Consider the following 24,021-nt stretch of genomic DNA (forward strand, 5'->3'; position numbering starts at 1 on the left):
AGGGCAGCAGACAGGGCGCATGCAATGGAGATGGCAAAGTTGGCAGGACAAATGGAAATGGAAAAGCAGAAGTTGGCCCTGGAGGCACAACAACGCCAAATGGATCATGATATCAGATTGAAGGAGTTGGAGCTGAAGGCGAAAAGTTTGGACACCGCTCCTTCTGGTGGCAGCACTCCACCAGCGCAGGTAGAGTCCAAGGTGTACATCCCCAAAGATGTAGTAAAGGAGTATTTCAGAAAGGATGACATAGGGCAGTGGTTTAGGGCCTACGAGGTGGCCATGTCCTCACACCGGGTCCCTGAGAAAGACTGGGGAGCGGGGTTGTGGGGAAGGTTCCTTGCTGAAGGGCGTGACACACTGTTAGATTTACCCTTAGATCTCCAAACCTCATACCCCCATATGAAGGAAGCTTTAATGACCAGGTATGGGTTAACTCCGGAGCTATATAGACAGCGGTTCAGGGAGACGAAGAAGATCCCTGAGAGTACGTATGTGGAGTATGTGACCTTTTTCTGCAGAGCGCTGGATGGTTGGGTGAAGGGTAGCAAAGTGAATGATTATCAAGGGCTGCTTGATTTAATTGCATGGGAGCACTTGTCCAGTCAATGTTTTCCTGAGCTACGCCAGCACCTGATTGATAGCAAGCTGTCCAACCCGAGGAAGCTTGCTGAGGCGGCGGACCGCTGGCTCAGCACCAGGGTCCACAAGGGTCAAGTGGGAGACTGCGCCAAAGGTGGGCAGGGTCCCCAGCAGAAGAGTGGGGGGGACAAGGGTAAACAGAAGGGGTTCCAAAAAGGCCCCCAAAGTAATTCCCAAGGGAACCAGCAGAAGGGTTCTCAGCCTCCCCCACCCCCGCAGCAGAACGGGGCCCCGACAGGTAGACCTGTTCCAAAGGGGCCCTTCAATTGTTATAAGTGTGGTGATCCGGGTCACATTGCCTCTGATCCTAAGTGTCGCCTGTTTGGTAAGACCGCACCCACTGGTGCTCCACCCCGGCAAGTAGCTAGTGTTAACTTTGGGGAGGAAGTAGCAGTCCAGGAGGGTGGGGGTCCCGGGCAGATGACCCTAGTCTCGCTAGGAGACAGTGAGATGGTCCCTGTAACCTACCTGCCCTCTAACACTAAGAAATATGGGCAGGTGGTGACCATCAATGGAAAGAAGGTTGAGGCTCTTAGAGATACAGGAGCCAGCGTGACCTCGGTGAGGCAACACCTGGTGTCTCAAGAGCAAATTGTACCCCATGCCTACTGTAGGGTTGTCAATGCTGACAACGTAGAGAGTCGTTGTCCAATGGCTCAAGTTCCCTTTGAGTGGGGGGAGGTCTCTGGTACTCTACAAGTCGCTGTGAGAACTGACATGCCTGTAGATTGTCTGCTAGGGAACGACCTGGAGAGCTCCCCTTGGGAAAAGGTGGAGAAGACCACGCATCTGAGGATGGTGGGTCTACCCGACTGGGCGTGCGTGACCACCCGGTCCATGGCAGCCAGTAGGGGTGTTGAGAGGGTCCTGGAGCCTGAGGGAGAGGTCCAGGAACCGGCCTTAGGGAGAAGGCGCAGGAGGCGCGGGAAACCGGCCCCCGAAGTTCCCACGGCCCAGGAGGAAGTAGACCCTGAGGGGGATGCTCTGGAGCCTACCGGGGAACAGATTGCCGAACTGGGAGATCTGCCTGAGCTGACCCATTGGCAGCAAGAAGGAGGTCCCTCCAGGGAGGAATTCTGCAGGGAGCAGAAAGAATGCCCTTCTCTCGTGGGTATGCGGCAACAGGCTGCAGACCAGGCCAATGGTGTTCAGGCCAAAACACACTACGTGTACTGGGAGAGTGACCTCCTGTATTCCGAGCCTAAGGCTGCTGAACCTGGGTCAGCCCGTGTGCTGGTGGTACCCCAGAAGTTCAGAACCTTCCTACTGGGGCTGGCTCATGATGTGCCGTTAGCAGGACATTTGGGGATGGACAAGACCTATGACAGGCTTGTCACCCACTTTTACTGGCCCCAAATGCATAAGAATTCAGATTCCTACTGCAGAACCTGTCAGACTTGCCAGGCAAGTGGTAAGAGCGGAGGGAAGCATAAGGCTCCTCTACAACCTTTCCCTGTGGTCGGTACGCCATTCCAACGAGTGGGTATTGATATTGTGGGGCCTCTGGACCCCAAGACAGCCCTGGGCAACAGGTTCATCCTGGTCTTGGTGGACCATGCCACCCGGTACCCTGAAGCCATCCCTCTGAGGACAGTGACGGCCCCCGTGGTGGGACGGGCACTGATGGGGATTTTCTCCCGAGTGGGATTCCCTCTAGAGGTGGTGAGCGACAGGGGGACCAATTTCATATCCACATATATGAAATCCCTGTGGAAGGAGTGTGGGGTAACTTACAAGTTCACCACTCCTTACCATCCCCAAGGAAATGGGTTGGTTGAGAGATTCAACCGAACCCTCAAAGGCATGATCATGGGCCTGGACGGTCCAATGAGGCGTAAGTGGGACGTCCTCTTGCCATGCCTGCTCTTCGCTTACCGAGAGGTGCCACAGAAGTCTCTAGGGTTCAGCCCCTTTGAGCTTCTGTATGGTCACCCGGTAAGAGGACCTCTGAGTTTGGTAAAGGAAGGCTGGGAGCAATCTCCCAGGAAACCTCCCCAGAATGTATATAGTTACATGCTGGCCTTTCGAAACCAGACTCGGCGTTTCAGGCAACTTGCTGAGGCAAATCTGGAAGCCAGCCAGGAGGAGATGAAGCGGTGGTACGACCGGAATTCCACTCTGGTAGAGCTTCAACCTGGACAAAAGGTGTGGGTCTTGGCCCCAGTGGAGCCGTGTGCACTTCAGGATAAGTGGACAGGTCCATTTGAGGTTGTGGAGCGCAAAAGTCCTATCACCTACTTGGTGGACATGCAGACTCCCAGGAACCCTTTGAGGGTCCTACATGTTAACCGCCTTAAGCCCCACTTGGAGAGGACCGAAGTGGGCATGCTGCTGGCCACTGATGATGGAATGGAAGAGGAGACCGAGCCTCTTCCTGACCTCTTAGTGGCCTCTGAGAAAGATGGGTCAGTGGATGGAGTTAACCTCTCACCCACCTTGACGCCCGAACAACAGGAAGATTGCCGCCACTTGCTGGGACAGTTTTCCGACCGATTCTCCCTGGTTCCTGGTGTCACAGATTGGTGCGTCCATGATGTGGACACAGGAGACAGCTTACCTGTAAAGCACAAGGCTTACAGGGTAACTGACAGGGTCAGAGCTTGCATTAAGGAGGAGGTCTCCAAAATGCTTGCGCTAGGGGTGGTTGAGTCCTCCAGCAGTCCTTGGTCCAGCCCCGTGGTCTTGGTCCCAAAGGCTGCTGCGCCGGGAGCCACACCTGAACTCCGGTTCTGTGTGGACTACAGAGGACTCAATTCAGTAACGAAGACTGACGCGCACCCCATCCCCAGAGCTGATGAGCTCATTGATCGGCTGGGGGCTGCCCGGTTCCTCAGCACGTTTGATTTAACGTCTGGGTACTGGCAGATCGCCTTGACCGATGGGGCCAAAGAGAGGTCAGCATTCTCTACACCAGATGGGCACTTCCAGTTCCGAGTCATGCCATTTGGGATGAAGAATGCCCCTGCCACCTTTCAGAGGTTGGTCAACCAGGTACTGGTTGGGCTGGATGCGTTCAGTGCCGCCTACCTGGATGACATCGCAGTGTTCAGTGCCACCTGGCCTGAACACCTGCGCCACCTCTGGGAAGTGTTGATGGCGCTGCGCCGAGCAGGCCTCACGATCAAGGCAAGCAAGTGCCAGATCGGGCAGGGTTCCGTGGTGTACTTGGGACACCAAGTGGGGAGTGGCAAGGTGGCACCCTTGCAACCCAAAATTGAAACCATCCTGGCTTGGGAACCCCCCAAGACGCAGACCGCAGTGAGGGCCTTCCTGGGGCTCACTGGGTACTACAGGAGGTTTGTCAAGGGCTATGGAACGATCGTTGCCCCCTTGACAGAGCTGACTTCGAAGAAGCAGCCCAGGAACGTGATTTGGACTGACACCTGTCAGAAAGCTTTCGACACCCTGAAGACTGCCATGTGCACGGCGCCCGTGCTCTTGGCCCCTGACTTCTCCAAGGAATTCCTAGTACAGACAGACGCTTCAGAGCATGGTGTAGGGGCTGTTCTCTCACAGATGACTGAGGAGGGCTGGGACCAACCCGTAGCCTTCATCAGTAGGAGGTTACTTCCACGGGAAAGTAGGTGGAGTGCAATTGAGCGAGAAGCATTCGCTGTGGTCTGGGCGCTGAAGAAGCTAAGACCCTACTTGTTTGGGTCTCACTTCCGGGTTCAGACGGACCACAGGCCCCTCAGATGGTTGATGCAAATGAGGGGTGAAAACCCGAAGCTGTTGAGGTGGTCCATCTCCCTACAGGGTATGGACTTCACGGTGGAACACCGTCCTGGTACAGATCACGCCAACGCTGACGGTCTGTCCAGGTATTTCCGCCTTAGTGACGAGGAACCCCCTGGGCAAGGGTAGTTCTCCCCACATTTCAGCTGGAGGGGACACGTGTTAGACCTGGCACCTTGGCGTGAGTTTCCCTTCCACTTTTTGATGGTGTGCCTCGACTGTTTTGCTGGTGTTGTCCGCTCAGGGCACTGCGCCACGGCTAATCCGTGCCGCAGTGCAAGTGCTCCCGAAGTAAAGTGTACCTGTAATTGATGTCCATGATTGGTTTATTGGATTCACTGTCAGTCCCCAGTAAAGTGCACCAGGGGTGCCAGGGCTTGTGAATGCCAATGCTGCTGGTGGGCTTGCAGCGCTGGTTGCGCCACCCACGGAAGCGGCCTTGTAAAGTGTGTCTAGGGCCTGCCACCGCAGACCCTGTGCGCGGTCCGGGACCGTCGCGCTGACTGCGCAAGTGCCCCCACTTGCCAGTCCCTAAACCTTCCCTTACCTACATATTAGCCACCCCTCTGGTAGGCCCAAGGGCAGGGTGCATTGTAGGCATAAGGTAAGACATGCCCTGGTGTGTGTGGCATGTCTTAGTAGTGAATTACAGCCCTTGTCGTTTTTCACTATTGAAGGCTACCTGCTCTCCATAGGCCAGAATGGGCTGCTGGGATCACGCCAACGCTGTGACCCCCGTGGACTCAGAGAGCATGGTAGAAGTGTCAAGTTTAGTATGCCTGAACTCAGGATGATAAAATACTTCTTGTAGTCAAGTTTATTTTAATATCCTGGGTTTGTAAATACTACTTTTAGAAAGTTAGTATTTACTGACCTGACCATCTCAGTCCGCCTCTGCTGTGTGTGTGTGTGTTCTGCCCCGCAACAGTAAGGAGCAGGGTGGGGGGATCCCCAGAGACAGGTTGGCTGCCAGGTGGTGGGTAGAGAGATTACACCTGGATGGGTGGGAGGAGTACACCTTGACTCTTGAATAGACCTGTGCTCTGCCACCACAAAGCCGGCGCCACCCCCTGTGGGGCGGCTGATGTCTCTGCCCTGCTGCTGAAAGGAAAGAGCAGAGTCACCATAACAAAGTGCTCCAGAACTGGACTGAGCCAGGCCCAGGCCCCCTGGCGCTAAAGAACAAAAGAACCATGGTATAAAAGTAGGAGCCTGGCTCCTAAGAAAGCAGAATCCTGTTTACCACAAAGAACCTCTGCCCGACTAGAAGGAGAAGAAGACGCCGGAGGAGCTGGCCTACTGCTTGCCTTGCTGAGAGAGGAGAGGAAGAGACTTACTGAAAAGACTTTGCTACTTTGTGCTTGATTATTCTCCAAGGGCTTGATCTGAGCTTGCCCCCTGAACTGAACCCCAGGAACAGTGGGTTCTCTGTGCTTCTTGCTCGTCCTCCAATTCGAGCCGTGTGTGCATCCCGCCGGAAAAGAGACTGCGCCCCTCATCTCCCCTCCTAGGGCCGTGACACTCAGGAGCTCGCCTGCCGCAATCCCGTGAGAGCCCCGCTCCGTCCGGAGCCGCTCTCTGCCCCCGGGCCAGGCCGCCTGCACCCCTGTCACCGCCTGCCATTGGAGTGCGCTGAACGCGCTATCACCCCTCCTGCCGGAAGCCGTCCGACGACTGTGATCTACGCCGGGTCATCCAGCTGCACTGACTGTGCCCTGTGGCCCCGCTTCGCTATCCTCGGACATCTCAGGTCGCGCCGCCCCCGCTGGGGAGACCCCCCTGCACCGCCGTGCTAAAGGGTCGCGGGCCGCGCCTGCCTACTTGCCCACACCTGCTGATTGAGGACCCAAGAACACTTCCCAAGCTGAGAGTCGCACCGACCTGTGCCGACTCTCCACATCACGAAAGAAGTTCCAGTATCGGGCTCGGGGCCCGCAACGCCTTATTTCCCCGTTCGCAGGAGTCGATCTCTGTGAGTACTGGAACTACAAGTAAAGAGACTACAAAGTATCCATTTGAAACTACGAACCCAGAACATTTGCCTGCTGTATAACCTGGTGGCCTAGCGAAAACGTTATTGGTCTTGTGATAAGTCTGTTGAGATATATATACCTTATTTTTACATAAAGAATCGTATTTTTATATATATCCAAGTCTGGTGTCCGTTTCTGGGGGGATTGATGTATTTACTGTGTGTACGATTGTAAGTGCTTAACCAACAACGCCTGAGGAATCGCCTTGGCTGCTCACGCCACGCACCTAGAGGGTGAGCAAGGGTCATTCGCGAGGGGTTATCCTGCGCCCTGACGTGGAGGAGACGGTTCCTGCTTGACACAAGGGCAACCTTGCGCCAACCAGAGATCCCCGACTCTAACAATATTCCTCTGCTTATTGTATATTTGCAATTGTCCAAAATTGAGCTGATGACTTCCGGGACTTCTGTAAGCTTAGCGATGATCTTTGAGCAAGTCCTTAACTCGTTGGAGAATGCATTACTCTTAAGTGATTCTTTCACCGCATACGTGTGAGAGTCAATAGTTGCTATGCTAGATGAGATTTCCCTGCTAGATTATTCACCATGACATCCAATGTTCTGCACATAGTGTGCATAATGGCGAGGATTGGTTGCTCTGGATGCAGCTCTGGAGGGGGATAATCTGCAGTATTAATACCCAGGTGCTTTGGTAACTGGCAGTCCAAGGATACTGATTTCATGGTGCTGTTTAGGTAAGAACTGTTGGGGCTAAGCTCACCTTGATATGTATCTACCAGGCCCAAGGCTGCTTCTTCCAACTCAAACGAGAAATCAGTCTCCCCCCAGTGACAAAAGCAAAAGAAACAATTGATTAACGTAATGCTGAACAATGCAAACATTCACCCCCAAATCACAAAGATCTGGGTTTAATCTATTGTTCTTCTGCGCACCACGCCACCCCAGTTTTGACCCATCCATATGCAAATCAGTCTTTACCCCATTCCTCATGGGAACAGTCCAGCCCTAACTGCCAGGCCAGATCCTCCCTGGACCGGAAACAAGCATCCTGGGAAAGGTTTTGGGGCATCACGCCTCATCTTTTTGCACTAGTGACAGCAGTAACTGATTTGGGCAGGCTAAGAGAAGGGGTAGATGGACATTGTTTGCCATTCTCAGTTGTTCCATTCTTTACAGATGAAGTAATTGATATTCTGGGCACTGGCTCTTACTTTCTCCCAGCTTTATATTCTTTATGAATGGCTGCTGCTGTCATAATTTGATGCTTAGACAGAGCGCAATCAGTCAGAGTTAGGGGAGGACCTATCTCTGCATCCAGAACCTTTGTAAGTTGACTTCTTCTGCAAGACCTTTCCAAGCTCTTAGAGGGGTGATTTACACACTGAAACTCTTTCTTTGACATTCTTTTATTTTTGCGTCAGCTGATGAACGCTCCCTATTTACCTTCGCGAGTGGCTGTTCAATGACTGATGCATTTTAAAAATAGTTCATCATTTTGTTTCATTGCGGCACAGCGGGAACTGATGGCTGCTCCAATGCCTTTAGAAAGAAATCTACTCTGTGACCAGGTGCATCAGAATTGACTGGCACCAGCACAAAAGAAAGCGACTGAGAAGGACCAGTGGACAGTATAGTAAACACATGCCTGTTCAAGGGGTGTATTGGTACTGGCAGCAATTTTTCAATATCAGAGACTAACAAAGACCTTTTAGTTGTAGGATTAGATATTTCCTTGGCGGCAGATGTCACTATAACTTCTTTTTCCTCTATTACTTCTTCTATAGTATCGACTGTGACATCTGTTCGGAGCTTTGACACAAAAACTTTGGGTGTTGCGGCAGCCATATTATCTATATAATACTCAGGAGCACACTCAGGATGCCCCCATTAGATTGATTTGAATGCAAATTAAGTGATTTCTGTCTTAAGGTTTGCAGTTGCCCGTTTTGCCTTTTGCTCCTTTTTACTCTTTTGACATTCTCCAGATCCTGTCCACAACCAACTATTTGATATTTGATGTTTGGTGGTGGTGTTTGGTGGTTGTATTGGGCCGCCTTCACTGGTTAAAACCCTTCAGTCTTTTGGGCCTTTTCACCAGGGGCAAGAGCACCCTCAGACACCTTCAGACAACGTCAGACACTGGGGATAGAAAAATAAATCCACAACGGTATTTTTTAAAGCCGCAATAGGTCTTGCCCACTTTGGGCCTCCGTCTGGTATTGCACTTAATGCTTGCTCGCTAATAACTTTCCCTTGTAATGCACTTGTAATGCTCTTAGAATCCTTCTAGAATATTAATAAAAACCAATACTGTTGCAGTACTAAGACGTGCATGCATTGTGCTAGTACTGGTGTAGGTGCTGATACTGATATAAATTGCATCCAGTGTCACCAATGCCGGTAATACCAATTATTCCAGTCCATCTACTTTAACTTCTACTTTAACTTTAACTTCTATACTGTAATTGCTCCTTTTAGTACTGCTGTGTTATTGCTGCAAGAGACTTGTGTAACTCATGTAGCTTGTTATGCTGTCTTAGAGCGCTTGAATGCTTTGAGCGCTAGCATCCACCAGTGCTCACAAGTGACACCCGGTCCGCCAGGCACCAATCTAAGCTAAACTCAGCAACCAAACTCTTCTCTCGCCCAAGCCCCTTGCTGCCTGTTGCTCCCCCAACCCCCACGCTATAACTGCAACCCAACTCACCTCATCAGCGTAAAGAGAGAGGGTAGCACAATTAGACCAATGGGTGGGGGAGCACAGAGCAACACCGGCGTGGAGCAACAGGCAACAAGATGGAAGGAAAGAAAGGTGCGAGAATGTTGCAGTGATTGTGGACCATGCACCCGGGCCGCTTCCGTGAGCCCTCCCTAAAGTCCTGCAGGCCAAGCAGCTTCCCAGGTCAGCTTGTTGCTACCTGTCAGACCTCCAAAGGGTGCCTTGACAATAATAGGCACAGCGCTAGGCGGAAGTCGTGGGCCTAGAGGAAGAATACAGACAAGAACCAATGGTTGGACAAAGCTGAATCGAAAAAGGAACCTAAAGATGGCCGCCGCTTTCTAATCACCGCGGCGGTCTAGTTTATTTCTCCACAGGTGTTCAGAGGCTGGTTAAAGCGCGCGTGCTGGAACAACCGCGCACTTCACTGAAGTCTTTTACGAAGTACGCAGCTTCAGTCAAAGGCTCCACAGAATTATAGTTTTATAGTAATTACCTCATTGGGTTTTCGTCCGGACATCATTCGTTACCTCCGTCGGGAGTAGACAGGATCAGAGAATAGTATTTAACATCGTACCTGGTGATTTCGTGAGGTGAAGTTCTCAGAAGTGGCAGTTGGTGGCGCCTCTTCCTCAGTAATCCACGTCAACTGGCGAAAGCAACTTGCCGGTGTAAATCTAACGCTGAGAGAACCTGAAGGAAGAAAGAAGACATAAGCTAAGTGACAAACTATAGAAATAATGAGTAAATGTCAAAATGAATTTGAAGGCAATTGTGTATAGTTAGAGACTTAGACAGATACTTACCAGAAATAAATAACACGACAATTATCCTGCAAGGAAAGGAAAAAAAAGGTTACATATAAAATACATAGCAGTTCAAAAGAGAAGACTTCTACATAGTTAGTAAAAAAATACAAGTATTGAGAAGAGTTCTTTCAGAGATTAGAAGCACCACACAAAGTAAGTAAAGAAGGGGCTTATCAAAAAATAAAAGAATACTTAAGGTTAACCAGGAAGATAAGTAGACTAAGTGATATCTTGTTTGATAGGTGGATTTTCCGGGAGCAACAAATAAGAAAAAAGAGAGAAGGTATCAAAGAATAAATATAGAGGAGAGGCAGAGTACTTGGAACTTAGGGTAGGTAAAAGAACATAGGAATTGAATAGAATATTAGAATAGTGTAAAGGTAGAAGTGATTAATAACTTTTACGCTTGTTATTTAGATTCTCTCAGATAATACACAGTCTGCAGATTGGACGAAGAAGCAGGCGAAGGAGAGAAGACAAGTTTCAGGACCAGCCTCTTCTTAGTTTATTATTTTATCCACTCCCCTTTCCCCCTTGGGGGTAGATTTGGGGTCTAGATATTTAGCTGGACCACAGAGATATCCTTGAAGGGGAGTTGGGAATCAGCGTCTCTGTTCCTATGCAAGATTCCTGAAAGAATACACTTTGAACCTTGACAGAGTGAAGTGTCCACGTTAAAAACTTGCAACCGAACAGAAATGACTGAAGGAATACATTTGCAGACCTTAGGGACGGTTTTAGAGACAATACAGAAGGAGTTGGTGGCTGTAAGAGAGGAAAATCAGAGTCTCAGACAGGAGGTGGTAAACTCAAGGAGGAAACAGCAGAATTAGCTCAGGGGTTAAAACAACCATTTAGTACAGGACGAGAAACTTTAGATCCTCCCATTGAAGGTCCAAGTAGAATAACAACACAAGTGATTCAGTCTTTGTCCCCAGTTATACCGTTAGCCCCCCCAGAGCGATTTAGTGGAGACCCACAAAAGGCTCAGATATTCATCACTCAGTGCTCTCTACACTTCATGTGTCGCCCTTCGATTTTCCCAGATGCGCAGTCAAAGGTAGCTTTCGTGTTGTCATATTTAAGCGGTGATGCGGCGTCTTGGTCCATGCCCCTGGTTTCCCGTGATGATCCTCTGCTGCATAATTACGAAGCATTCAAGCAAGAATTTCTTCGGATCTTTGACAGACGAAGAATCTCTCAAGCGGTTGATAACGAATTACTCAATTTAAGGCAAGGAAACCGAGACCTCGTGGCATACTTAGCGCAGTTTAACAAACTGGTAGTGGGAACTGACTGGCCCGAGAGTAAAAGAACTGCAGTCTTTTATAGAGGGCTAAGGGACGAACTCAAAGATGTGCTGGCGCAAATTCCAGATCGACCCACGGAAATTTCAGAGCTGGTAGACCTGGTCTTAGAAATAGACTTCCGTCAAGGTGAGAGGAAAGGAGAAAAAGAAGAGATTTTAAACCAATTATTCCTAGGTTTGATAGGGCTCGCTCAGAAAACACCAAGATTGCGGACGGACAAATGGTTTCGGAACCTATGCAAATAGGAACAATAAGGGGTCCCTTGACAAAAAAGGAAAAGGAGAAGAGAAGATCCGGCAACTTATGTATGTACTGTGGCTCCAGTGGACACTTTGTTAGGGGTTGCCCAAAGAAACCAAGGACTTCCTTTAAGCTGAAGGAAAACTTGCAGCACCACCTGTAGCGGGAGTTGGACCGGTGTATGCTAACCAAAAATCAACTCCAAAAGAACATCAATTAGCGAATACCCTGCAATCATCCGCCCCACACTTGATTTTATCTTTGGTAATTAAAGTTTCGGCAAGTAACACTGACCGAGGTTTCGGTAATGATAGATTCCGGAGCCACCGGAAACTTTTGTGATCTAAAATTTGCAGCCAAGGTGGGGTTACGCGCAATATTAAAATCTAAGAGTGAACCAGTCCGGGCGGTGGATGGAACGAATCTCTCCTCCGGACCCATAGTGAGCCATACGGAGCAGGTGCAATTAATTTCTAGTGACGGACGCGAAGAAGTGATTCAATTCAATTTAATTGACGCACCCCAGTTTCAGCTCATCTTAGGCCTACCCTGGCTTACAGAACACAACCCAACTATCATTTGGAGTTCCAGGACAATAGTAATGGACTCGGAGTATTGCAAGAAGAATTGTTTTGAAGCAAAGGAAAAAACCAATGGGTGTAATCCAGCTCATTCGTTGTGTATGACTGCAGTATCTGTTTGCGTCATCAATTCTCAAGAAATTCCACAAGAGTATCGAGATTCTGAGGATGTGTTCAATGAAACGGAGGCAGAACAATTGCCACCTCATCGGGTGTATGATTGTAAGATAGACCTAGAACCGGGTTCTAATCTGCCTTGCAGTCAAGTTTATGCTTTAACAGAAAAGGAACATCGTCATTTGAAAGAATACTTGGACAAATACCTTGCAAATGGTTTCATCCGGCCATCGCAATCTCCAGTGTCTTCGCCTCTATTTTTCGTGCCGAAGAAGGAAGGCGATTTGAGGACTTGTATTGATTATCGCGCGATTAATAAGATCACCAAGAAAAATCGATACCAGCTTCCACTCATTTCCGTCCTATTGGATCAGGTGAAGGGAGCACAGATATATACAAAACTCGACCTTAGAGGAGCTTACCATCTAGTCCGAATGCGTGAAGGAGATGAATGGAAGACAGCTTTCAGAACGAGGTTTGGGCTATTCGAATACCAAGTTATGCCGTATGGTCTGTGTAACGCTCCGGCTGCCTTCCAGCATTTTATAAATGACATCCTCCATGAATATATAGATCAATGCGCAATTGTGTACATTGATGATATTCTGATTTATTCATCCGACAAAAATAAGCATCGAAGGGAAGTGAGAGGAGTCTTACAGAAGCTCAGAGAAAACAAGCTGTTTGTAAAACTAGAAAAATGTGCGTTCAACGTTTCTCAGGTGGAGTTTTTAGTTTTTGTCCTTTCTCCAACCAGAATAAATATGGATGAACGGAAAATCAAGGCGGTGGTCGACTGGAAGTCCTCCGAAAGTGTTAAGGAGGTTCAGAGCTTTATAGGGTTCGCAAATTTTTATAGAAGGTTTATAAGTGAATTCTCGCGGAAAATACTTCCCCTTACAAAACTACTCAGGAAGGGAGTTTGCTTTGATTGGACAGAAGAAACTGAAGAAGCCTTTAAATCTCTGAAGAAAGACTTCACCACTGCTCCAATACTCTTACATGCAGATTCCTCGGAACCATTTTACGTCGAGACTGATGCTTCCGATCTTGCAGTCGGGGGAGTGCTATCCCAATGACACAAGGTAACGGGTCAGTTGCATTCAGTTGCCTACAGGTCAAGAAAACTGACGCCAGCAGAAGTTAATTACACTATAACGGAGAAGGAGTTATTGGCCATTAAAGACACCTTTAAAGAGTGGCGACACTATCTCATGGGGGCTCAGCATCTAGTAACAGTTTTCACTGATCACCGAAACTTGAAATTCCTGAAATCAGCTAAGACACTAACTCCAAGGCAACTTCGATGGTCGTTGTACTTTGCTGATTATGACTTTGTAATCACTTACAGACCTGGAGCTCAGAATGGGAAGGCTGATGCCTTATCCAGACTAGGAACCAGTAACCAGAAGAGTCAAACGGAAAATTAAACTATAATTCCAAGTACCAGAATCATTAGCGCCACCACCTCAATTGACCTGAAGGAACAAATAACCAAAACCATGAGTCCAGGAGAAATGCAAGATTGGGTTAAAGAGGACACAGGAAGAGAGATCCAACATCAGTTACCCTATTATAAAGGGGCCTTGTACTTGCCTACCGAAGAGTTACAAAATCAAGCACTGTACGATACTCTTTTAGCAGGACACAAGGGAGAAGCTAAGACTGAAGAATTAGTTAAAAGACATTATTGGTGGCCTCATATGACCAGAGACATTGAAAAGTACGTTAAGACCTGCGAAATCTGCGCTCAGGGAAAATCAGAACGGCAAGCCCCTAAAGGGTTGTTACAACCTTTGCTACACCACCTTTTCCATGGCACACAGTTATATTAGATCTCATAGTAGATTTACCTCTTAGTCAAGGTTTCAACACCATTCTAGTGGTAGTAGACACATTTTCTAAGATGGCACATTTCATGGCTCTAAAAGGGGTTCCCACCGCTAAGCAGCTAGCCAGACACTTCAGTACACAAATTGTGAAGATTCACGGAATTCCAAGGGTTGTTATTTTGGATAGGGGTACACAATTCGTGTCTCATTTTTGGAAGGCCTTTCTGGAAGGTCTGGGAATTGAAGCCAGGTATTCAACCAGTTATCACCCTGAGACAGATGGACAGACAGAGAGGGTGAACCAAGAATTAGAGCAGTACCTAAGGTTGTTCCTTTTGAAACAAGATGGAGAGTGGGCAGATTATCTATGGGCTGCTGAGTTTGTACACAATAACGCCAGAAATGTCTCTACAGGCTATTCCCCATTTTTCCTGAACTATGGCCAACACCCAAACTTCACAATAAGGCAAACTGACATTTCGGTTCCAGCAGTGAAAGACTTAGTATCTCATTTAAAACAAGTCCAACAGACTGTTATACAAAACTTAGACCAGGCTAAAAGAAAATATAAGACCTATGCAGATAAAAAAAGACGAGAGGGCCCTCCATTAGAGAAAGGAGATTGTGTTTGGTTAAGTACAAAGAACCTTAGGTTAAAGGGTAACAGAAAATTTCAACCTAGATTTATAGGGCCTTATCGGATAGAAGAAAAGATGTCTCAAGTTACTTATCGGTTAAAGCTACCCACCAAGTTGAAGGTTCATCCAGTTTTTCATGTGTCCTTGTTGAAAAAAGCACCACTAGAACTGCGAAAACTTTCCTCCAAAACCCATTCCCTTACAATCTGGAGTTGAATTTGAAGTCAAGGAGATTTTAGATTCAAAGGAGGTAAAAGGAAAGTTGTACTACTTAGTGGACTGGAAAGGCTATGGGTCTGAGGAGCGATCTTGGAAATTGGAGTCAGATGTTCATGCTTCGAGGTTAGTGAAATCTTTTCATCAAAGATTTCCTACGAAGCCACGATTGAGAGGACCTCCTTTGTTGGGGGTACTGTCAGACCTCCAAAGGGTGCCTTTACAATTATAGGCACAGTGCTAGGCGGAAGTCGTGGGCCTAGAGGAAGAATACAGACAAGAACCAATGGTTGGACAAAGCTGAATCGAAAAAGGAACCTAAAGATGGCCGCCGCTTTCTAATCACCGCGGCGGTCTAGTTTATTTCTCCACAGGTGTTCAGAGGCTGGTTGGAGCGTGCGCGCTTGGGCAAACGCGCACTTCACTGAAGCATTTACGGAGTACGCAGCTTCAGTCAAAGGCTCCACAGAATTATAGTTTTAGAGTAATTACCCCGTCGGATTTTCGTCTGGAAATCGTTCGCTACCTCCGTCGGGAGTAGTCAGGATCAGAGAATAGAATTTAACATCGTACCTGGTGATTTTGTGATGAGAAGTTCTCAGAAGTGGCAGTTGGTGGCGCCTCTTCCTCAGTAATCCACGTCAACTGGCGAAAGCAATTTGCCGGTGTAAATCTAACGCTGAGAGAACCTGAAGGAAGAAAGAAGACATAAGCTAAGTGACAAACGATAGAAATAATGAGTAAATGTCAAAACGAATTTGAAGGCAATTGTGTATAGTTAGAGACTTAGACAGATACTTACCATAACACGACAATTATCCTGCAAGGAAAGGAAAAAAAAAGGTTACATAAAAAATACAGAGCAGCTCAAAAGAGAAGACTTCTACATAGTTAGTAAAATAAATACAAGTATTGAGAAGAGTTCTTTCAGAGATTAGAAGCACCACACAAAGTAAGTAAAGAAGGGGCTTATCAAAAAATAAAAGAATACTTAAGGTTAACCAGGAAGATAAGTAGACTAAGTGATATCTTGTTTGATAGGTGGATTCTCCAGGAGCAACAATATGAAAAAAGAGAGAAGGTATCAAAGAGTAAATATAGAGGAGAGGCACAGTACTTGGAACTTAGGGTAGGTAAAATAACATAGGAATTGAATAGAATATTAGAATAGTGTAAAGGTAGAAGTGTTTAATAACTTTTACACTTGTTATTTAGATTCTCTCAGATAATACACAGTCTGCAGATTGGACGAAGAAGCAGGCGAAGGAGAGAAGACAAGTTTCAGGACCAGTCTCTTCCTAGTTTATTATTTTATCCACTCCCCTTTCCCCCTTGGGGGTAGATTTGGGGTCTAGATATTTAGCTGGACCACAGAGATATCCTTGAAGGGGAGTTGGGAATCAGCGTCTCTGTTCCTGTGCAAGATTCCTGAAAGAATACACTTTGAACCTTGACACAACCAATAGGCTCATCTTGTGGCTTTTGAAGCTGTGACTGCAATTGCGGCATTACAGACGAATGGCTGGCAGGCCACCTTTTCACACGGCTGCTCCTTGCTTCCTTGCTCCTCCACAACTCCTCCACTGCATGGCATTAGGCGTATCACGCATTTCATGTGTCATAACCAATCCAATCAAAGATTCTCTAGCTAGCTACTGTTGACATTTCTTTCACCCTGTCATTAGCCACAGTTAAACTCAAGAAACAAAGGTTTATAGATGGGATAAGTCTTTCTAACCCACAAATCATCACCCTATTAGAAACCAGCTGATGAATTTGACTGGGGACACTTACCATTGGTTGAACCTCATGTAACCTCTCTGTACATGTCATGCCGGATTTGCGAATCCATCGTGGTGCTCAGCATGGCCTTTCGTATAAATTAGTGGTGGATCTGTGGATCCGCTGGAGACCCTTATACATTATGTAGTGTACAAGGAAAGGTGTGTATATATATATATATATGTATGTTTCTCTTTTCCTCGGTACAGCCGCCGCTCACCAGACCAACGGGTGCGTCGCCGCAAAGGACCTCCCAGGAAGGGTCCGTAATATTTTCTCTTTCTTTCGTCCAACGACAAAGATTGACGACGCTCTGTTGGTGAACAAGCCTGCTGGGCAGGCGAAACGCGTCCTTCCAAGCTGTTCCAATAAAATATTTGGCCAGAACAGAGCGTCGTCAATCTTTGTCGTTGGACGGAAGAAAGAGAAAATGTATATATGTAGATATATATATATATATATATATATATATATATATATATATATATATATATATTCATAGAAGGGTTTGCCTTTTGTGGGATGCACTCGAGATGGATGGATATAGCACAAAGGAGATGTGGCCCCCAACCTCCAGACAGTTCTTTTTGAAACAAGATGGAGAGTGGGCAGATTATCTATGGGCTGCTGAGTTTGTACACAATGTTTGTACACTTGTGGGCCGGCTGAAATGCCGTCTCAAAGCATCCTGGGCCTGGTAGTTTCGAAAATTCACCTTTGTAACAAGCAACCCACATGGGTTTGACATTGAAACTACCAGGCCCAGGATGCTTTGAGACGGCATTTCAGCCGGCCCACAAGGGCGTGATTTAATAAATTATTTAAAGGAATCACCTGGCAGTGGCGCTTGTTTGTTTGTGTGACAGTTGCCAGAGAAGAAGGGCGCAAGGCCCGAAACGCGTCGCAAGAACTGTCTGGAGGTTGGGGGCCACATCTCCTTTGTGCTATATCCATCCATCTCGAGTGCATCCCACAAAAGGCAAACCCTTCTATGAATATATTCCGGCCCGCCAGGTCGAGGGAAGCACCACCGCGCCACACACAGCGGGTCCGCGGCTGTTTATTGGGGCAGCCAAGTGCGTGAGTAATGGATGCGCACTATCAAGGAGTTTGTTTGTCTCCGTGTACCATGCAGCAAGAAACTTTCGAAAATTCACCTTTGTAACAAGCAACCCACATGGGTTTGACATTGAAACTACCAGGCCCAGGATGCTTTGAGACGGCATTTCAGCCGGCCCACAAGGGCGTGATTTAATAAATTATTTAAAGGAATCACCTGGCAGTGGCGCTTGTTTGTTTGTGTGACAGTTGCCAGAGAAGAAGGGCGCAAGGCCCGAAACGCGTCGCAAGAACTGTCTGGAGGTTGTGGGCCACATCTCCTTTGTGCTATATCCATCCATCTCGAGTGCATCTCACAAAAGGCAAACCCTTCTATGAATATATTCCGGCCCGCCAGGTCGAGGGAAGCACCACCGCGCCACACACAGCGGGTCCCCGGCTGTTTATTGGGGCAGCCAAGTGCGTGAGTAATGGATGCGCACTATCAAGGAGTTTGTTTGTCTCCGTGTACCATGCAGCAAGAAACTTTCGAAAATTCACCTTTGTAACAAGCAACCCACATGGGTTTGACATTGAAACTACCAGGCCCAGGATGCTTTGAGACGGCATTTCAGCCGGCCCACAAGGGCGTGATTTAATAAATTATTTAAAGGAATCACCTGGCAGTGGCGCTTGTTTGTTTGTGTGACAGTTGCCAGAGAAGAAGGGCGCAAGGCCCGAAACGCGTCGCAAGAACTGTCTGGAGGTTGGGGGCCACATCTCCTTTGTGCTATATCCATCCATCTCGAGTGCATCCCACAAAAGGCAAACCCTTCTATGAATATATTCCGGCCCGCCAGGTCGAGGGAAGCACCACCGCGCCACACACAGCGGGTCCGCGGCTGTTTATTGGGGCAGCCAAGTGCGTGAGTAATGGATGCGCACTATCAAGGAGTTTGTTTGTCTCCGTGTACCATGCAGCAAGAAACTTTCGAAAATTCACCTTTGTAACAAGCAACCCACATGGGTTTGACATTGAAACTACCAGGCCCAGGATGCTTTGAGACGGCATTTCAGCCGGCCCACAAGGGCGTGATTTAATAAATTATTTAAAGGAATCACCTGGCAGTGGCGCTTGTTTGTTTGTGTGACAGTTGCCAGAGAAGAAGGGCGCAAGGCCCGAAACGCGTCGCAAGAACTGTCTGGAGGTTGGGGGCCACATCTCCTTTGTGCTATATCCATCCATCTCGAGTGCATCCCACAAAAGGCAAACCCTTCTATGAATATATATATATATATATATATATATATATATATATATATATCATAAAGAAGCAGCAGCGTTCCCCTGTTTCCGGAGCCCCAGGCCCTTCAGGGTGGCCTCACTGCATGGGCACGGAGCAGCCCACAAACACCACACTGGCAAGAAAAACGATGTGAGGCCCAATACCTTGAAAGTTGCTTTATTTCAAGAGTCTTGTCAAAGTGCCTGTTTCCTTTTTGCCCAACGTTTCAGCATGTTGCCTTGATCACGGACAGGAACACAAGCGCCCAGGTGCGCTCTGGCGTAATTTTAAAGGTGTATCACGTGACTGCATTTACCAGCACTACCGTTCCCATAGTGCATTGTGCATATTTCTCAATGTTAAACTGGCAATCCAAAGCTGTGTTTTTTACCTCGGTGGTAATGTTTGTTGCACAAGCACTGATATTTACATGGAATCGTTTTTAAAGCAGGCAGGTGAGTTTAGTCCACGTCGCAGGTGTTCTTAAAATATTTGGCTCATGAGACAAACTGCATCTTTCAGGCACGATTAAAGCAGGGAATCATCCCCCTTCAAATCCCTTCCACGCGCCATTCCATTTACTATGTAGTCATCCCTTCGTGGGTTGGAAGGCGCGAGTGAGCCAGGCTCCTCAATTAACATCATAAAGAAGCAACAGCGTTCCCCCGTTTCCGGAGCCCCAGGCCCTTCAGGGTGGCCTCACTGCATGGGCACGGAGCAGCCCACAAACACCACACTGGCAAGAAAAACGATGTGAGGCCCAATATCTTGAAAGTTGCTTTATTTCAAGAGTCCTGTCAAAGCGCCTGTTTCCTTTTTTCTATATATATATATATATTTATTTTACACAAACTTCCGGTAGTATGGGGCTTGGCTGCGCAGCGGTCCGTGGTTGGGATCCGGAATCCCTTAATAACACAAGAATACTTTCTCTGCCTCAGAAAAAGAAACCACGGACACCCAAGGATGCTTGATCTGTTTATTCCAAAACAGATGGTCTTCTACCGACGCGTAAGTCATGTCACGTTTCAGTAGACATAGGATCGTATGCATAGATATAGAAATGGGCCAAACAGGTATTAGTCAAAAATACACGGGCGCCATTTTGTAACGGACAAAGTTGCTGAAAAACCTTTCATTTAGTAAAATGAATACAGAATAAGCAAAATGTAAATGCAATTCAATCACTGGTTGAAATTTAACGACTACCCCTGTTCAGTATAAAAAAGAAGAATAATTTGTGTGCACAATACAGTTGTATTTTGATCTCTCAGAATATTCTCTCACCGTGCGTTTTAACATTTTTATCGCACTAAGTGGGTATTTTGTCTGAAAGTCGTTCCGGCAAAAATACACTATAGTTTTTAAAATGCACAGATCGACAAAGTGTACAAATCTCGCCCAAGTGGGCTGACAGTACATTCATCAGGGTATAATAAGACCATCTCTCCCAAGTGGGCTGGTTGTACACTAATCATAATCGTTTTGTAATTCCATATGTTTTTTCGTTGCATACCGGAGTTGTGGCTCGTCGAGTGTATACGGATTTCAAGGTCAGCTCTGTGTTAACTGCGGTTCTCGCCAGTTCCCAGTGACAAATCTCATTGTCCTAGCTGCCAATATAGGTGGCTAATCGCCTAATCCAAAAACCAAAGGAAATGATGGACGGAGTGTTGAACATTGCAAGCACTCACCCCCAGTCAACTGATCTGGGTCTAATCCATCACCGTTCTTTAGCCCACTCTGCCACCCCAGTTCAGACATGGCCATATGCAAATCAGTCTGACCCTGTGCCTCATGGGAACAGTCCAGCCCGAACTGCCAAGCCATGTCTTCCCTGGACCGGAAACAAGCTTCCTAGGACCGGTTTCTGGCATTTCAGCCGTCTTCAGCCAGGCTTGCTTGAATCCAGTGGCAAAGTGAGCAAGGGACTCACGTCTGAGCATACCCTGCCAACTTATGGCGAACAAAGCAAAAACCAAAGGAAATGATGGACGGAGTGTTGAACATTGCAAGCACTCACCCCCAGTCAACTGATCTGGGTTTAATCCATCACCGTTCTTTAGCCCACTCTGCCACCCCAGTTCAGACATGGCCATATGCAAATCAGTCTGACCCTGTGCCTCATGGGAACAGTTCAGCCCGAACTGCCAAGCCATGTCTTCCCTGGACCGGAAACAAGCTTCCTAGGACCGGTTTCTGGCATTTCAGCCGTCTTCAGCCAGGCTTGCTTGAATCCAGTGGCAAAGTGAGCAAGGGACTCACGTCTGAGCATACCCTGCCAACTTATGGCGAACAAAGCAAAAACCAAAGGAAATGATGGACGGAGTGTTGAACATTGCAAGCACTCACCCCCAGTCAACTGATCTGGGTTTAATCCATCACCGTTCTTTAGCCCACTCTGCCACCCCAGTTCAGACATGGCCATATGCAAATCAGTCTGACCCTGTGCCTCATGGGAACAGTCCAGCCCGAACTGCCAAGCCATGTCTTCCCTGGACCGGAAACAAGCTTCCTAGGACCGGTTTCTGGCATTTCAGCCGTCTTCAGCCAGGCTTGCTTGAATCCAGTGGCAAAGTGAGCAAGGGACTCACGTCTGAGCATACCCTGCCCTGCATAATCGCCTAATCCAGCAAATTAATAGGGAGAACCACTGGCTCGGATTTTAGAGACTGTGAACGTGCCGAGCCGTGAAGTTATTTGCTATTTCAGTCATTCGGCCAACCACGTAAATTATGATAAAGTCTCTTTAAAATGAAAAAAGTTTACTTCTTTAACATGTGGAAGCGTTGATATTAATACTTCACATGATAGCTCTGTTAAGAGAAGTGCTTGTTTTAGATTTCAGACCTGGCATACGGCAACGGAGGGCGGAAGCACAGGCGGAGGGTTGAGATCGGAGGACGGGGCAGTGTGTGTGAGTAAACTGCAGAGACCTCCATGAGAGCCGCTGCCACCGCCTGGGGAAAGCCGTGACAGACAACTGGAGCAGAGAGGGCAGATCAAAACGCTGTCGACCTCAGTACAACTAAACTCCTTGTGGGACATCGCACTACCCATGCCGGCAGAAGCTCATGGACACAGTCCATTACCACAACGGGCATGAAATATTCCAACCTATTAAAGGATTTCCCAATTAAGGAGGAGAGACTCTCCGTGCCAATCATCTTACCTGTGCCAGTACCGTTCTCCTTGCCACAGCGTTTCCATCTCCCGCCGCCGCCAAATCCAACAGCGGCCGCGGAGTGGGGACGGACTATCATTCCCAGCAGTCCTAGCGGCAGGGGAACCGCCCACACCGTTTTGGCGCCAGGAGGCGTACAAAAGATCGCTGTCACTTCGGCAGAGCGGGCTTGTCTTTTTGACCTTGCAGACTCTCCGTGCCAATCATCTTACCTGTGCCAGTACCGTTCTCCTTGCCACAGCGTTTCCGTCTCCCGCCGCCGCCAAATCCAACAGCGGCCGCGGAGTGGGGACGGACTATCATTCCCAGCAGTCCCAGCGGCAGGGGAACCGCCCACACCGTTTTGGCGCCAGGAGGCGTACAAAAGATCGCTGTCACTTCCGCGTCGCGGGACCGCGCACGGACAGCGCCGGGCTAAGCCCGGGCAAAGGGCGGGCCGTCTGTGGCCGTCAGGGGCAGGAAGAGGCTGGGCTGGGCCTATTCCCTGAGAAACCATCACACTTACACAAGGTATATTATTTACAACTACGTACTGTGCCCATCTAATACCCAGCGGACTGTTTGAGACTATCGATTGAGTGACATTGTCTGTACCATATACTATTACTATTGTACGCTGACTACTTAAACAGGCAAAATGCCAACACGAAGTACGAAGAGTAGAGCCTCATTGGGTGGTTCAGTGCGAGGCACCTTGGACAATTTTATCACTAGGGCTGCTTCAGTTCTTGAAAAGGAAATTGCCATGGTAGAGAGACGCTTATCGGTTAAACATGTCCAAAACAAACGCTCTTCACTTGGACCAATACAACTGGCTGTCTCTCGGAACCCTACAATATCTGTTTCCTGTTTAATACACGATCCTTTGAATGACTCTAGGTTCCCTTCATCCGTTTGTGACACTATATCTTTGACACAATCTTGTACCCACTTAACATCGCCCGTTTCTAAATCCTATTCTAACCCTTCCTCTGATTGCACACCGCCAGCCTCATCACCTACTAGGGTTATTGATATAAATTCCCAAGAGGAGAAGGGTGCAAAATCTACTACTATCGCTCCTCCCCCTTTAAAAAAAAGAAAGAGGGGAGCGAAGAAAAGCAATAAAAACAACACACCCGCCAATAACAAGTCTAACCAAGCGGGAAATATTGTTATTGACCGTCTCTCACCCGCTAAACAGATAAATGGTCTTGATCTTCAGGCAGGTCCTTATAACTACGACCTAATAATGAATGAAATTACGGGTCGACTAGAATCACTAGTCAAATCACTTGTCCTTCCTGTGTTGGAAAGAATAAAGGGCTTGTCTAAACAATTAGAATCAATAGAGAAGTTGACATTAAAAAATACTGATCAACTGAAAGACTTACTGTCTAAAACAACGGTACCTTTAAAAAGACTTACTAATTCTAAATCACCATTAGTGATCAAAGATATACAACTTAACTCAGAGGCAAATAAAATACCACCAACCTCCTCACCATCCCAAAAAAAACTGTCACTAAGCGGAAAAAGTAAGAATGAACCGCAACAAGGTCTGATTACTCACAACTCTTTAATCAGCGAACTAGAACACAAACCACGTAATGCATCTGTTGGTATCGCCCCGAGAACAAACGAGGGTTATAATTATAGGCATATAGATTTACCCCCAGAGGCGGTCCCTTACGTTGTAATTTTAACAGGAGTTCCGGTCCTGGAAACAGGGAAAAAAGAGGGCTATTATGACCTGAAAAATAAGGTGATGCATTGGTTGAGACAGAACCGGCCTCTACCTCCAAATATTAATGGGGAAATTCTGAATGTTCGTAGACTTGGCTGGGTCGGCTCACGGCCGAAAGAAACTTAAGGCGACGTGATCATTGTCAACTTTAGAGATCACAGGGCAACCAGACA

At 47.7% G+C, this 24,021-nt stretch overlaps 1 protein-coding gene and 1 long non-coding RNA gene across 4 annotated transcripts in view; one reads left to right on the forward strand and one right to left on the reverse strand.

Moving 5' to 3' along the window:
* The window catches only part of LOC146812686 (uncharacterized), a 213,228-nt gene that overhangs the window by 132,658 nt on the left and 56,549 nt on the right, over positions 1-24,021 (forward strand). The gene's annotated exons all lie outside the window — the stretch shown is intronic.
* LOC146812687 (uncharacterized) lies at positions 9,719-15,454 on the reverse strand. Its single transcript, XR_014966885.1, has 3 exons — positions 15,406-15,454; positions 9,896-9,921; positions 9,719-9,782 (listed from the first exon to the last, which is right to left on the reverse strand). It is a non-coding gene; the product is annotated as an uncharacterized LOC146812687 (long non-coding RNA).

This window comes from Triturus cristatus, chromosome 7 (genome assembly GCF_964204655.1).
Source record: "Triturus cristatus chromosome 7, aTriCri1.1, whole genome shotgun sequence".
In the NCBI taxonomy this organism is placed as follows: domain Eukaryota; kingdom Metazoa; phylum Chordata; class Amphibia; order Caudata; family Salamandridae; genus Triturus; species Triturus cristatus.